Below are 14,659 nucleotides of genomic sequence, written 5' to 3'. Positions count from 1 at the left end.
TTCCTTGCTAGCCATGTTCCCTCATAACGCTGCCGCTCTGCTTTAGCTGCTGCCTTCGCCTTCCTCTCTGCTTCTACCTGCTCTCAGGGCAGGCAATCCTTCCCGGCCAGGATCTCCTCCCACGTCCAGGATCCCTTGCCATTCAAAATGTCTTACCATGTCCATTCCTCCTTACCACGCTGCTTGGTCCATTTGTGGTGGGAAGTTCTGTCACGGCCGTTAAAGGAAGAGGACCAAGGTGCAGCGTGGTGAGTGTACATTTCTCTTTTTATTTGGAAAAAAGACACCGAACAAAACAATAAACACTACAAAAACAAACCGTGAAGCTAAAGGCTATGTGCCCTAAACAAAGTCAACTTCCCACAAAGACAGGTGGAAATAAAGGCTACCTAAGTATGGTTCTCAATAAGAGACAACAATAGACAGCTGTCCCTGATTGAGAACCCTACCCGGCCAAAACATAGAAATGCAAATAATAGAGAATAGAATACCCACCCCAACTCACACCCTGACCAAACCAAAATAGAGATATAAACAGGATCACAAAGGTCAGGGCGTGACAGATGGCAATTTGCATATACTCCAGAATGTTATAAAGAGTGTTCAGATTAATCGCAATTAATTGCAAAGTCCCTCTTTGCCATGCAAATGAACTGAATCCCCCCCAAAAAATTCCGCTGCATTTCAGCCCTGCCGCAAAAGGACCAGCTAACATGTCAGTGATTCTCTCGTTAACACAGCTGTGAGTGTTGACAAGGACAAGGCTGGAGATCACTCTGTCATGCTGATTGAGTTTGAATAACAGACTGGAAGCTTCAAAAGGAAGGTGGTGCTTGGAATCATTGTTCTTCCTCTGTCAACCATGGTTACCTGCAAGGAAACATGTGCCGTCATCATTGCTTTGCACAAAAAGAGCTTCACAAGAAAGGATATTCCCGCCAGAAAGATTGCTCCTAAATCAACCATTTATCGGATCATCAAGAACTTCAAGGAGTGCGGTTTAATTGTTGTGAAGAAGGCTTCAGGGAACCCAAGAAAGTCCCTAATGTTGATTCAGCTGCGGGATCGGGGCACCACCAGTACAGAGCTTTCTCAGGATTGGCAGCAGGCAGGTGTGAGTGCATCTGCATGCACAGCGAGGCAAGAATTTTGGAGGAATGTCTGGTGTCAAGAAGGGCAGCAAAGAAGCCACTTTTCCCCAGGAAAAACATCAGGGACAGACTGATATTCTGCAAAAGCTACAGGGATTGGACTGCTGAGGACCTGGGTAAAGTCATTTTCTCTTATGTATCCCCTTTCCGATTGTTTGGGACATCCAGAGACAAGGTGAGCGCTACCATCAATCCTGTGTCATGCCAAAAGTAAAGCATCCTGAGACCATTCATGTGTGGGGTTGCTTCTCAGCCAAAGGAGTGGGCTCTCAATTTTGCCTAAGAACACAGCCATGAATAAAGAGGGGAACCAACACATCCTCCAAGAGCAACTTCTCCCAACCATCCAGGAACAGTTTGGTAACAAACAATGTCTTTTCCAGCATGATGGATCACAAACTTCAAGCATTGATTATGCAAGAATGGGCTGCCATCAGTCAGGATGTGGCCCAGAAGTTTATTGACAGCATGCCAGTGCGGATTGCAGAGGTCTTGAAAAAGAAGTGTCAATACTGCAAATATTGACTCTTTGCATCAACGTCATGTAATGGTCAATAAAAGCCTTTGACATGTATGAAATGCTTGTAATTATACTTTGGTATTCTATAGTAACATCTGACAAAACTTTGTGGAAATTAATATTTGTGTCATTCTCAAAACCTTTGGCCACAACTGTCCTGTCGATTTAGGGCCAGATAGCACTGCATTTTGCTTTGTGCTTGTGCTTGTGTTTCCCAATAATTAATGTTGTTTTGTTTTGACTGTGTTGTAATTTGGTTTATTCTGATTGGATGTTCTGGTCTTGAGGCTTCAGTGTGTTAGTAGAACAGGTTTGTGAATTCAGCCCCAGGACCAGCTGGATGAGGGGATTCTTTGCTCAGCTCTTGGCATTGCAAGACTTGGTAATGATTTGAAATATGTTTTACTCCCTACACCACTTTCAATAACGTTGTAGAACAGTATGACAAATAGAATCAAATGCTTTTTGGAAGTCAATAAAGGAAGCGTGTATTTTGGTATTCTTTTGGTGGACACGTTTATCTATCAGGGTGTGTAGGGTGTAAATATGATCGGTCGTGTGATGTTTTGGTATAAATCCAATTTGGCTTTTACTCAAGATATTGTGCTTATTAAGGAAGTTTAGAACTCTTACCTTTATAATACTACAGAAAACCTTCCCCAGGTTACTGTTCACACAAATGCCGCTGGGATTGTTGGGGTCAAATTTGTCTCCATTCTTAAAGCTTGGGGTTATGAGTCCTTGATTCCAGATGTCAGGGAAATAATCTACACTCAGGATCAAGTTAAACAGTTTTAATATAGCCAAATTGTGAACTAGTGAATTTGAGTATCTCAATTAGGATGCCATCAGGTCCACATGCTTTTTTAAATTTGAGGGCTTGAAGTTTCTTATAGAGCTCCTGGTCAATACTTGGGGAGTCCAATGGATTTTGAATGTCCTTTATAGATTTTTCTAATCCGTTCAACGTCTTGTGAATTTGGCATTATTCTGTATTTGTATCAATTTGAATGGTGTTGTGGAGTGTTTTAATATGGGTTGTCCATATGTCACCATTTTGTATCGCTAATTCCTCTAGTTTCAATTATTCATTTTTTTCTCCAATTTTGCCAGAAGTTTTTGTTTATGGACTCCTCAATTAGTGTCAGCTGCTTGCTGTTGTACTGGACTTTTTTGGTTCTGAGTGTAAGTTTATAGAGTTTTAAAGTTTCACACTAATGAAGGCATAATTCACCATTGTTTGGGTCTTTGTGCTTTTGGTTTGATAGTGTCATATGTTTTTTTCTTATACATTTTACAATCTGCATCAAACCAGTTGTCATCTGTGGACTTTTTCCATTTGTTTTTTTAATCAATTTCAGTTGTGCTTCTTTTGCCGTTTGCCTGAATATATTGTTGATGTTTTCTACTGCTAGATTTATGCTTTCTTTACTGTGAGTGGATGTGGTATGCAGAAAGTTATCTAAGAGCTTTTTGATTTTTGGATTACAGTTTGCTTTCTGGTATTCTTCTGTGCTGTTTTGGGCCCATCTGTATGAATTTCTGACGTTGTACAGCTTACTGGGCTGTGAACGTGTGGTTATTTCCATGTCTGTTCTTTGGCTGTAATCAGACAGAGGTGTTAGTGGCTTGACGGTGAATGAGCTGAGAGAGAAAGGGGTCAATGTCTGTAATGAAATAGCCTACTGTGCTGTGGTCAAGAGGTGAGCAATAGGTGAATCTCCCCAAAGAGTCCCCCTGTAACCCTACCATTAGAAACGCAGGCTTCGACAGCTCTGCAACAGATCCCTTTCGTTTTTGTTGATGGTGCTGTTGTGATGGTGCTGTTGTTTCTATGCGGGAGATGAAGACAGTTAGAAACAGTATGGGCTGTAATAAAGCTGTCCCCTCGTGTGGTCGTTAGATCAGGTAGTGTTTCTGTGCGTGTATTTGTGTCCCCACAGATGAGCACATTTCCCTGGGCCTGGAAATGGCATGTCTCTTCCTCAAGGGTGGGGAATATCTCCTCTGAGTGATATGGGGATTCTGGGAGGGGATATATATTGCACAAAGGGACACATATTTTCCTGTCAGTTTTAACCAAATGTAATATTTACCCATTTTTATGGGATCAATTTGATTTTGTAGTTCGGATTTGTACCAAATGATCAATCCTCCAGAGTCTCTGCCTCTATTGACAGGGCTATGTTTCTGTGATGGCACAATTACCTCTCTGTAGCCTGTGGAACAGTGATTGACAATGTCTGCCTTACATGCTGACCAGACTGGACAAGTCGCGTGCGCGAGTGTCACAAAATAAATGTAGAAATCCATGTTATTCAATTATTGCGCCAATGAGCGTCTGCATTGCCAATGGCTAAAAATAAGTTCTTTCTATTTCTGACGCAGATCGCACTGAAGTCCTGCCTCTCCCATCTCCTCATTGGTTTATAGAAGCAGGTACCCACTTGCCATCTCATCATTGGTTATACCCACGTGGGTGATTGAAAGACAAACTGTTTTGCCGGTAGTACTATGAAAGTTTAGATGCCAATTACCATATAAGTTCAACGATGAAAATGTCTGGAAGGAGGAGACATGATTAGAAACGATTTGGTTGGCCATTTTATGTGTGGATTATTCAGAGTAGAGGACCTTGTGCATTTCAGGTAAAATATCAACTCAATGTTTACAACCCAGGACAAATTAGCTAGCAACAGCAAACTAGCTAAATAGGACAAATTAGCTAGCAAGTGCAAGCTAACTAGCTAAATTGCCATACATGTTTAATGCTTTTTGACCTGTCCCCAAATTAATGTCATTGGGGGGACAAAATACATTTATGCACGAAAGCACACGATGGGGCACGCGCGCAGCCAGTTTGGGTTCCCGTGTTACACCATGTCTCCTGCAGAATGATGACGTCAATATCTTTAAGTGCTAAACTCTTCAGTCCAAAGGTTGATGAGTTTAGGCCCTGAAAGTTCCACATGCTAACTGATAGAGATTTCATGTCGCTATCAGTTAGTATAATGACAATAACAGTAACAGTCAGAAATACAATAACTACTAAGTTGGTAACAATGAGATAAACAGCACAGTCCGAAATGGAGTAACTACTAACTACTAAATTGTTCAGAGTGAGAAACAGCACAGTCAGAAATACAGTAGCTAACAACTACTAAATTGTTCTGAGTGAGATGAACAGCACAGTCAGAAATACAGTAATTACTAACTCCTAAATTGTTCAGAGTGAGAAACAGCACAGTCAGAAATACAGTATTTACTAACTACTAAATTGTTCAGAGTGAGAAACAGCACAGTCAGAAATACAGTAATTACTAACTACTAAGCTGTTCAGAGTGAGAAACAGCACAGTCAGAAATACAGTAATTACTAACTACTAAGCTGTTCAGAGTGAGATGAACAGCACAGTCAGAAATACAGTAATTACTAACTACTAAGCTGTTCAGAGTGAGATGAACAGCACAGTCAGAAATACAGTAATTACTAACTACTAAACTGTTCAGAGTGAGATGAACAGCATAACAGCAAACTTGAGTTCTCTTTTTCTGTTTTCCTCCTTCCTAATCATTGAACAAGTAAACTTTTAATACAATAGCCTTTGTGTGTGTGTGTGTGTGTGTGTGTGTGTGTGTGTGTGTGTGTGTGTGTGTGTGTGTGTGTGTGTGTGTGTGTGTGTGTGTGTGTGTGTGTGTGTGTGTGTGTGTGTGTGTGTGTGTGTGTGTGTGTATTTAGTACTGTTTAGTGCAGATGTATTGGAGGAGCTGTTTCATTTCACACAGTCTGTGAGTTTTCCTGTTGTCTGAGGGTGTCTGCGTAGCTGCGCTGGACCTGCTGTTGGGCCCTGTAGATGGAGGGGGGCCAGGTCTGGGGGACTGCCTCTCTGGTCTGGTGAAGGTGGTGGTCTGATGTGGGGTAGTAGGCTGGGCCCGGTCCAGTCCGGCTGCGCCGATGGAGGGGGTGATGCTCTGGTGGTGGGTGGGGCCTGTGGGGTGTGCTGGTCTGGTCGGGTATTGAAGGGGCCTGGGGCTCCTTGGTGGTGCAGTGATCTGGTCAGGGTCTCTGGGTGGTCCTCAGTCCAGTGCGGCATGGGGTGTATATCTACCAAGTGTCACGTCCTTTAGAGACTTGACAAACATCCCTACTGTCTGCTTCCTCAGGTGGGAGTGGTCGTGCAGATGCTCTGGGGTGAGTGTTGGTTGGTGAGCAACATGCACGTTCCTGAATAGGCCACCCCCTCCATCGGCGCAGCCGGACTGGACCGGACCCAGCCTACTACCCCACACCAGACCACCACCTTCACCAGACCAGAGAGGCAGTCCCCCTCAATTTCCGGCGCGGACAGAGATGGCCGCCTCGCTTCGCGTTCCTAGGAAACTATGCAGTTTTTTGTTTTTTTTACGTGTTATTTCTTACATTAGTACCCCAGGTCATCTTAGGTTTCATTACATACAGTCGAGAAGAACTACTGACTATAAGATCAGCGTCAACTCACCATCAGTACGACCAAGAATATGTTTTTCGCGACGCGGATCCTGTGTTCTGCCTTACAAACAGGACAACGGAATGGATCGCATGCAGCGACCCAAAAAAAACGACTCCGAAAAAGAGGGAAACAAGGCGGTCTTCTGGTCAGACTCCGGAGACGGGCACACCGTGCACCACTCCCTAGCATTCTTCTTGCCAATGTCCAGTCTCTTGACAACAAGGTTGATGAAATCCGAGCAAGGGTAGCATTCCAGAGGGATATCAGAGACTGTAACGTTCTGTGCTTCACGGAAACATGGCTCACTGGAGAGACGCTATCCGAAGCGGTGCAGCCAACGGGTTTCTCCACGCATCGCGCCGACAGAAACAAACACCTTTCTGGTAAGAAGAGCGGCGGGGGCATATGCCTTATGGCTAACGAGACATGGTGTGATGAAAGAAACATACAGGAACTCAAATCCTTCTGTTCACCTGATTTAGAACTCCTCACAATCAAATGTAGACCGCATTATCTACCAAGAGAATTCTCTTTGATTATAATCACAGCCGTATATATCTCCCCCTAAGCAGACACATCGATGGCTCTGAACGAACTTTATTTAACTCTTTGCAAACTGGAAACCATTTATCCGGAGGCTGCATTCATTGTTGCTCGGGATTTTAACAAGGCTAATCTGAAAACAAGACTCCCTAAATTTTACCAGCATATCGATTGCGCAACCAGGGGTGGAAAAACCTTGGATCATTGTTACTCTAACTTCCGCGACGCATATAAGGCCCTGCCCCGCCCCCCTTTCGGAAAAGCCGACCACGACTCCATTTTGCTGATCCCTACCTACAGACAGAAACTAAAACTAGAGGCTCCCACGCTGAGGTCTGTCCAACGCTGGTCCGACCAAGCTGACTCCACACTCCAAGACTGCTTCCATCACGTGGACTGGGACATGTTTCGTATTGCGTCAGATTACAACATTGACGAATACGCTGATTCGGTGTGCGAGTTCATTAGAACGTGCGTTGAAGATGTCGTTCCCATAGCAACGATTAAAACATTCCCTAACCAGAAACCGTGGATTGATGGCAGCATTCGCGTGAAACTGAAAGCGCGAACCACTGCTTTTAATCAGGGCAAGGTGTCTGGTAACATGACCGAATACAAACAGTGCAGCTATTCCCTCCTCAAGGCTATCAAACAAGCTAAGCGTCAGTACAGAGACAAAGTAGAATCTCAATTCAACGGCTCAGACACAAGAGGCATGTGGCAGGGTCTACAGTCAATCACGGACTACAGGAAGAAATCCAGCCCAGTCACGGACCAGGATGTCTTGCTCCCAGGCAGACTAAATAACTTTTTTGCCCGCTTTGAGGACAATACAGTGCCACTGACACGGTCTGCAACGAAAACATGCGGTCTCTCCTTCACTGCAGCCGAGGTGAGTAAGACATTTAAACGTGTTAACCCTCGCAAGGCTGCAGGCCCAGACGGCATCCCCAGCCGCGCCCTCAGCGCATGCGCAGACCAGCTGGCCGGTGTGTTTACGGACATATTCAATCAATCTCTATACCAGTCTGCTGTTCCCACATGCTTCAAGAGGGCCACCATTGTTCCTGTTCCCAAGAAAGCTAAGGTAACTGAGCTAAACGACTACCGCCCCGTAGCACTCACTTCCGTCATCATGAAGTGCTTTGAGAGACTAGTCAAGGACCATATCACCTCCACCCTGCCTGACACCCTAGACCCACTCCAAATTGCTTACCGCCCAAATAGGTCCACAGACGATGCAATCTCAACCACACTGCACACTGCCCTAACCCATCTGGACAAGAGGAATACCTACGTGAGAATGCTGTTCATCGACTACAGCTCGGCATTCAACACCATAGTACCCTCCAAGCTCGTCATCAAGCTCGAGACCCTGGGTCTCGTCCCCGCCCTGTGCAACTGGGTACTGGACTTCCTGACGGGCCGCCCCCAGGTGGTGAGGGTAGGTAACATCATCTCCTCCCCGCTGATCCTCAACACTGGGGCCCCACAAGGGTGCGTTCTGAGCCCTCTCCTGTACTCCCTGTTCACCCACGACTGTGTGGCCACACACGCCTCCAACTCAATCATCAAGTTTGCAGACGACACAACAGTGGTAGGCTTGATTACCAACAACGACGAGACGGCCTACAGGGAGGAGGTGAGGGCCCTCGGAGTGTGGTGTCAGGAAAATAACCTCACACTCAACATCAACAAAACTAAGGAGATGATTGTGGACTTCAGGAAACAGCAGAGGGAACACCCCCCTATCCACATCGATGGAACAGTAGTGGAGAGGGTAGCAAGTTTTAAGTTCCTCGGCATACACATCACAGACAAACTGAATTGGTCCACTCACACAGACAGCATCGTGAAGAAGGCGCAGCAGCGCCTCTTCAACCTCAGGAGGCTGAAGAAATTTGGCTTGTCACCAAAAGCACTCACAAATTTCTACAGATGCACAATCGAGAGCATCCTGGCGGGCTGTATCACTGCCTGGTACGGCAACTGCTCCGCCCTCAACCGTAAGGCTCTCCAGAGGGTAGTGAGGTCTGCACAATGCATCACCGGGGCAAACTACCTGCCCTCCAGGACACCTACACCACCCGATGTTACAGGAAGGCCATAAAGATCATCAAGGACATCAACCACCCGAGCCACTGCCTGTTCACCCCGCTATCATCCAGAAGGCGAGGTCAGTACAGGTGCATCAAAGCTGGGACCGAGAGACTGAAAAACAGCTTCTATCTCAAGGCCATCAGACTGTTAAACAGCCACCACTAACATTGAGTGGCTGCTGCCAACACACTGACACTGACTCAACTCCAGCCACTTTAATAATGGGAATTGATGGGAAATGATGTAAATATATCACTAGCCACTTTAAACAATGCTACCTTATATAATGTTACTTACCCTACATTATTCATCTCATATGCATACGTATATACTGTACTCTATATCATCGACTGCATCCTTATGTAATACATGTATCACTAGCCACTTTAACTATGCCACTTTGTTTACATACTCATCTCATATGTATATACTGTACTCAATACCATCTACTGTATCTTGCCTATGCTGCTCTGTACCATCAATCATTCATATATCCTTATGTACATATTCTTTATCCCCTTACACTGTGTATGAGACAGTAGTTTAGGAATTGTTAGTTAGATTACTTGTTGGTTATTACTGCATTGTCGGAACTAGAAGCACAAGCATTTCGCTACACTCGCATTAACATCTGCTAACCATGTGTATGTGTGACAAATATTATTTGATTTGATTTGATGGGCTCCCGAGAGGCGCAGCGGTCTAAGGCACTGCATCTCAGTGTGAGGCTTCACTACAGTACCTGGTTCATATCCAGGCTGTATCACATCCGGACGTGACTGCGAGTCCCATAGGGCGGCACACAATTGGCCCAGCGTCGTCTGGGTTTGGCCAGGGTAGGCCTTCATTGTAAATAAAAATTTGTGCTTAACTGACTTTCATAGTTAAATAAAGGTTCAATAAAATAATCAAATAAAATATTGACTTTCTGAATGGTACAGGGATAAAAGACTTGGCAGGGCAGCCGAGTGGAGATGGTGATGTGGGAGTTGGGGAACCGCTCAGAGGCCCTTTCCTCTACTCTGTTGGCCAGGCTGCCTACTCTCTCCTGCTCCTCTCGCAGGTTGTTGGTGCTGTAGTGAATAATAATGTGGCCTGGTGAGCCAAAGTCAGGCTGGAACAAAATCACATTGTAGGATTTTTAATGAATTTCATTTCCTTGTAACCATATCTACTTGTTTGTTTGTGCATTTCTGTGATTATTTAGTTAGTTAATAAATAAATGATTGAGACAATTGTTGTATGGATGACTCATAGTGAAGACTGGGTTCATGTGGATAACCAACAATTTACGACGTTTGGAATGAGACTAACTCGAGGTAAAGAATAATTCAATAATTAGAAGACTAATTGATCAGATATCAAAATATCTGAAAGTTATATTAGGACAATTCTAACTTTGTAATCTTAATATTTTCCTTGGTTCCCCGACTTTCTAGTTAATTACCTCTACCTGATTAGTTAATAAAGTAATCATAATTACAGAGAATTGATTTGATAAACTAAACCGTCTTCAGTTTAATGATGCCAAAGATTTGACAGTATGCAAAGACACCCTCCTGCACAGCTAAATCATATTCATCTTGGGAAGGCTCTACCTTCTTGAAGAATGTGGTGACAAGAGGGCAAACCAACATGGCCAATCAGAGAGTTTATGCATTTTCGTCTGTTGATGTTCTACCTCCGCTGTATTTATTAACTAACTAAATAATCACAGAAATGCACAAACAAACAAGTAGATATGGTTACAAGGAAATGATAGGGGAATGTGCCCTAGTGGGCTAAACCGGCATGGCGGCTTGTTCGACAAAGGGACTGAGGAGGGTGCGAAAGATAAAAGACACTACAAAGTGTCACGCCTTGGTCATTGTATTTTGTGTTTTCTTTATATATTTGGTTAGGCCAGGGTGTGACATGGGTTTATGTATTGTATTTTCGTATTGGGGTTTGTAGTATTTGGGATTGTAGCTATTAGGGGTGTGTGTGTTAAATAGGTTTGGCTGCCTGAGGCGGTTCTCAATCAGAGTCAGGTGATTCTCGTTGTCTCTGATTGGGAACCGTATTTAGGTAGCCTGGTTTTCGCTTTGTATTTCGTGGGTGATTGTTCCTGTCTCTGTGTTAGTTTCACCAGTCAGGCTGTAATAGGTTTCACGTTCCGTTTGTTATTTTGTATTTATTAGTTATTCGTGTATAGTTTGTTTGTTTGTTTCTCTAATAAATTATGAGTAACCTACACGCTGCATTTCGGTCCAACTTTCTTGCGACAAATGAAGAACGCCGTTACACAAAGTTGATAATTAGAACAATTGAAATGCTAATCCTTTGCACTTGAATGCTCACTCATTCGGGAATAATTGCAATCAATATATATATATATATATATATATATATTACAGTCAGTGTCGTCGTGATCTCTGTTGGAAAGTTTGTTTCTGTTGAAGAGTTGTTCCTGCCCTCTCTCTCTCTCTACCATGGTTAAATGGATAGTTCAGAGTAACATTCAGCAATGTTGTTATAGAATAGGTGTTTCGGTGGTTGTCGGCCTTCCCGTTTACGGGTACATAATTCCTAGCTGCAGACTAGTAATTAGTATCAAAGATTTGTTCTTATTCTGTTGGAATCAATAGTCTCAGAGTTTAACCACGTGGTATGGTTAAGAATTCAGCAATCTACTCAAACCTTAGCACTCTCGGTTATCGAGGTAAGCTGGTCTGGGCTCAAACCTTAGCACTCTCGGTTATCGAGGTAAGCTGGTCTGGGCTCAAACCTTAGCACTCTCGGTTATCGAGGTAAGCTGGTCTGGGCTCAAACTTTAGTGCTCTCGGTTATCGAGGTAAGCTGGTCTGGGCTCAAACCTTAGCACTCTCGGTTATCGAGGTAAGTTGGTCTGGGCTCAAACCTTAGCGCTCTCGGTTTTCGAGGTAAGCTGGTCTGGGCTCAAACCTTAGCGCTCTCGGTTATCGAGGTAAGCTGGTCTGGGCTCAAACCTTAGCGCTCTCGGTTATCGAGGTAAGCTGGTCTGGGCTCAAACCTTAGCGCTCTTGGTTATCGAGGGAAGCTGGTCTGGGCTCAAACCTTAGCGCTCTCGGTTTTCGAGGTAAGCTGGTCTGGGCTCAAACCTTAGCGCTCTCGGTTATCGAGGTAAGCTGGTCTGGGCTCAAACCTTAGCACTCTCGGTTATCGAGGTAACCTGGTCTGGGCTCAAACCTTAGCGCTCTCGTAATTGAGGCAAGCTGGTCTGGGCTCAAACCTTAGCGCTCTCGGTTATCGTGGTAAGCTGGTCTGGGCTCAAACCTTAGCACTCTCGGTTATCGAGGTAACCTGGTCTGGGCTCAAACCTTAGCACTCGTAATTGAGGCAAGCTTGGTCTGAAAATACATTTCCACCGTGGGGGTTATATTCGAAAAGAGCAGAAAGGGGCTGTCCCATGACGTCAGATCAATGTCTGGGCTCATGGGGTGGGCCAATGACTTAACTTTAATGGGAATTGGGTTCCTTTTCATGAAACATAAGTTCACAAATAGTTTCATATTTACTCATTAATTTTATACAACGATCAGATGCAAGCCTCATAACTGAGACTCTTGTATAAACAGGGTTATGGCAATGTGGCTGTATTGTCTCTCATGAGTTTCACAAACATTAAACAAAATGGACTGGTCGTAGCTGGATTCTTCCCTGACCGTGTACACCATCTCCAAAACATGTTCATTGTTTAGTCCTCAAGTTCTATGCTGGAGAAGAGGCTCCTTTGTTCTCCTGTGAAACCTTTTCTCTCTATATACTGTCTGGCCATGAGGAAGAGAGTCTCCTCCAGGAATTTACGACCTGAGATAACAGCAGCCTGGGTGTTGGCGAGAGAGAGAGGGGAAGGCACGCTATACCCAAAGATCGCCACGTCAAGACAATACCACACTAAGCGACACAATCATAGTTACAGATCTATGGACTACACAGCACAACAGACACGGAAGCTTTATGAGCCAAAGTTTACATGTGCTAGGACAAAATGTGACGCCATAGTGAGTAACGTGTTAGCACCATGGGCAACTACTGTGGTAACACAGGACCAAGACCAGGTTGAATTTGTGTCCCTGTACATTGATGCGTCCAATCATGGACATGCAAAGCTGCTGCCAATAGTAGTCAGATATTGTAAGATATATGATGGCAGCACATCTGTGGAAACAAAACTGCTTGATTTTGTTGAATTGAAAGGAGAAACAGCAGAGGAAATTGCAGCTGGGGCCATGGTGGTCATCACAAAATTTTACCTGAAAAACAAAGTTGTGGCATTCTCTGCCGACAACACAAATACCAGCTTTGTAGGACTGAATAGGCTAGGGAGGGTCAATGTCCATACCAAAGTTAAAAATGCTCTGCAACGTGAGGTGATTGGCTTAGGTTGTCCTTCCCACATCATTCATAACACGACCAGAACAGCTTTGGATATGATTCCCCTTAATGTTGAGTACCTGCTCACAAAGATATTTGGATATTTTAATATTTTCACCGTCAAGAGCAGAAAGACTGAAGAGCTTTTGTGAGTTTGTTGGCCAGGAGTACCTTAACATTTTAGGACACAGCAATGTTCACTGGATGTCCAAGCTCCCTGCTCTAGAAAGAGTGCTGAAAATGGATGTGGAGTCAGCTGCAATTCTGAGAAATATTGAGGCAGAATTCACTGCAGGACCTGATGACAACTTCATTCCAGTTTTTGTCAGAGGACTTCTGAGAGAGCTAGAGGAAAATGGAGAAATGTCTAAAGAGAGCTTTCTCAAAACATGCCAATCATTCTTCACTACGGCTGTGAACTACTTGCAAGCATGGGGAAAGCACACAGATCATCTAAAAGATTTACATGGTCTCCTTTTAAAAAGGCAACCTCAGCATGAAGACATCCAGAAGACAGCAGGCACACTGCAGGAAAAATGCCCCAATGTGACCATCAATGAGGATGCATTGTTTCACGAGGTTACTGGCCTGCATGAGTTCCTAAAGGGGGATCGCTTGAAGAATGGAAAACATCTGAGACAATAGTCAGAGATGGGGCACGGTGGTTACCCACTTCAAAGAGAATGACATCCCACACACTAACCTGGCTAGATTGGCGTCTGTTGTCATGTGCTTACCTGGAAGTAATGCACCAGTCGAGAGAGTGTTCTCCCAAATGAATGATCTACTATGGACAGCAGCAAGAAATAGGTTCACTATTCCTATCATCAAGGCCATGCTTATTGTGAAGATAAACTTCAACCTCCCCTGCCAGGAGTTCATGGAGAAGCTTGCCAAAGACAGAGCAATCCTGATGAAGATACATTCTTCTGATAAATATACAGATTAGGTTGGTATAAGTATATAATGTAGATACCACTCTCATCAGATTCTTATTTCTTTATTATGTTAAGTATTTCACATATACTATTGCCTGTTTTTTTCAATTTTGCTCATGTTCTCTTCTGCTCTTATTCTAGCAGGACCACTGAACGGCTGTTCAGATTGGACAGTTCTGTCTTGTCTGTAGCGTTTCTGTAATATAGTTGTTTTCTCTGTATCACAGTGTGCCTGTTAGACTAAATACATGAAGCCGGAATTGTCCCAGTTTTTTATTTCATAGATAATAACATTGGATATTTTAATCAAATATTGACCGCCGTACTGGAAATGTCCCCGGTTTTCATTTCAGAAATCTGGTCACGTTAGTGTAAAATAACAGGTTTGTAACAGTCCTGTTGTGTGAGCAGTCGGCAAACAAAGTTTCCGGGTTCTCCCTCCCGAATTCTGTGTTCAAAATTGATTCTTCCCTTCTCAGATTTGATTTCTGCTGGAAATTCAAAAAGGGGGGAAAATCTCTTA

General features: G+C 44.0%; 1 protein-coding gene across 1 annotated transcript in view; it reads left to right on the top strand.

Moving 5' to 3' along the window:
• The window catches only part of LOC135545699 (slit homolog 3 protein-like), a 450,244-nt gene that overhangs the window by 393,420 nt on the left and 42,165 nt on the right, over positions 1–14,659 (top strand). The window lies entirely within an intron of this gene.

Source organism: Oncorhynchus masou, chromosome 9 (assembly GCF_036934945.1).
Source record: "Oncorhynchus masou masou isolate Uvic2021 chromosome 9, UVic_Omas_1.1, whole genome shotgun sequence".
Lineage (NCBI taxonomy): Eukaryota > Metazoa > Chordata > Actinopteri > Salmoniformes > Salmonidae > Oncorhynchus > Oncorhynchus masou.
The sequence above is the reverse complement of the archived record's forward strand: the minus strand, read 5'-3'. Positions and strand labels throughout refer to the sequence as shown.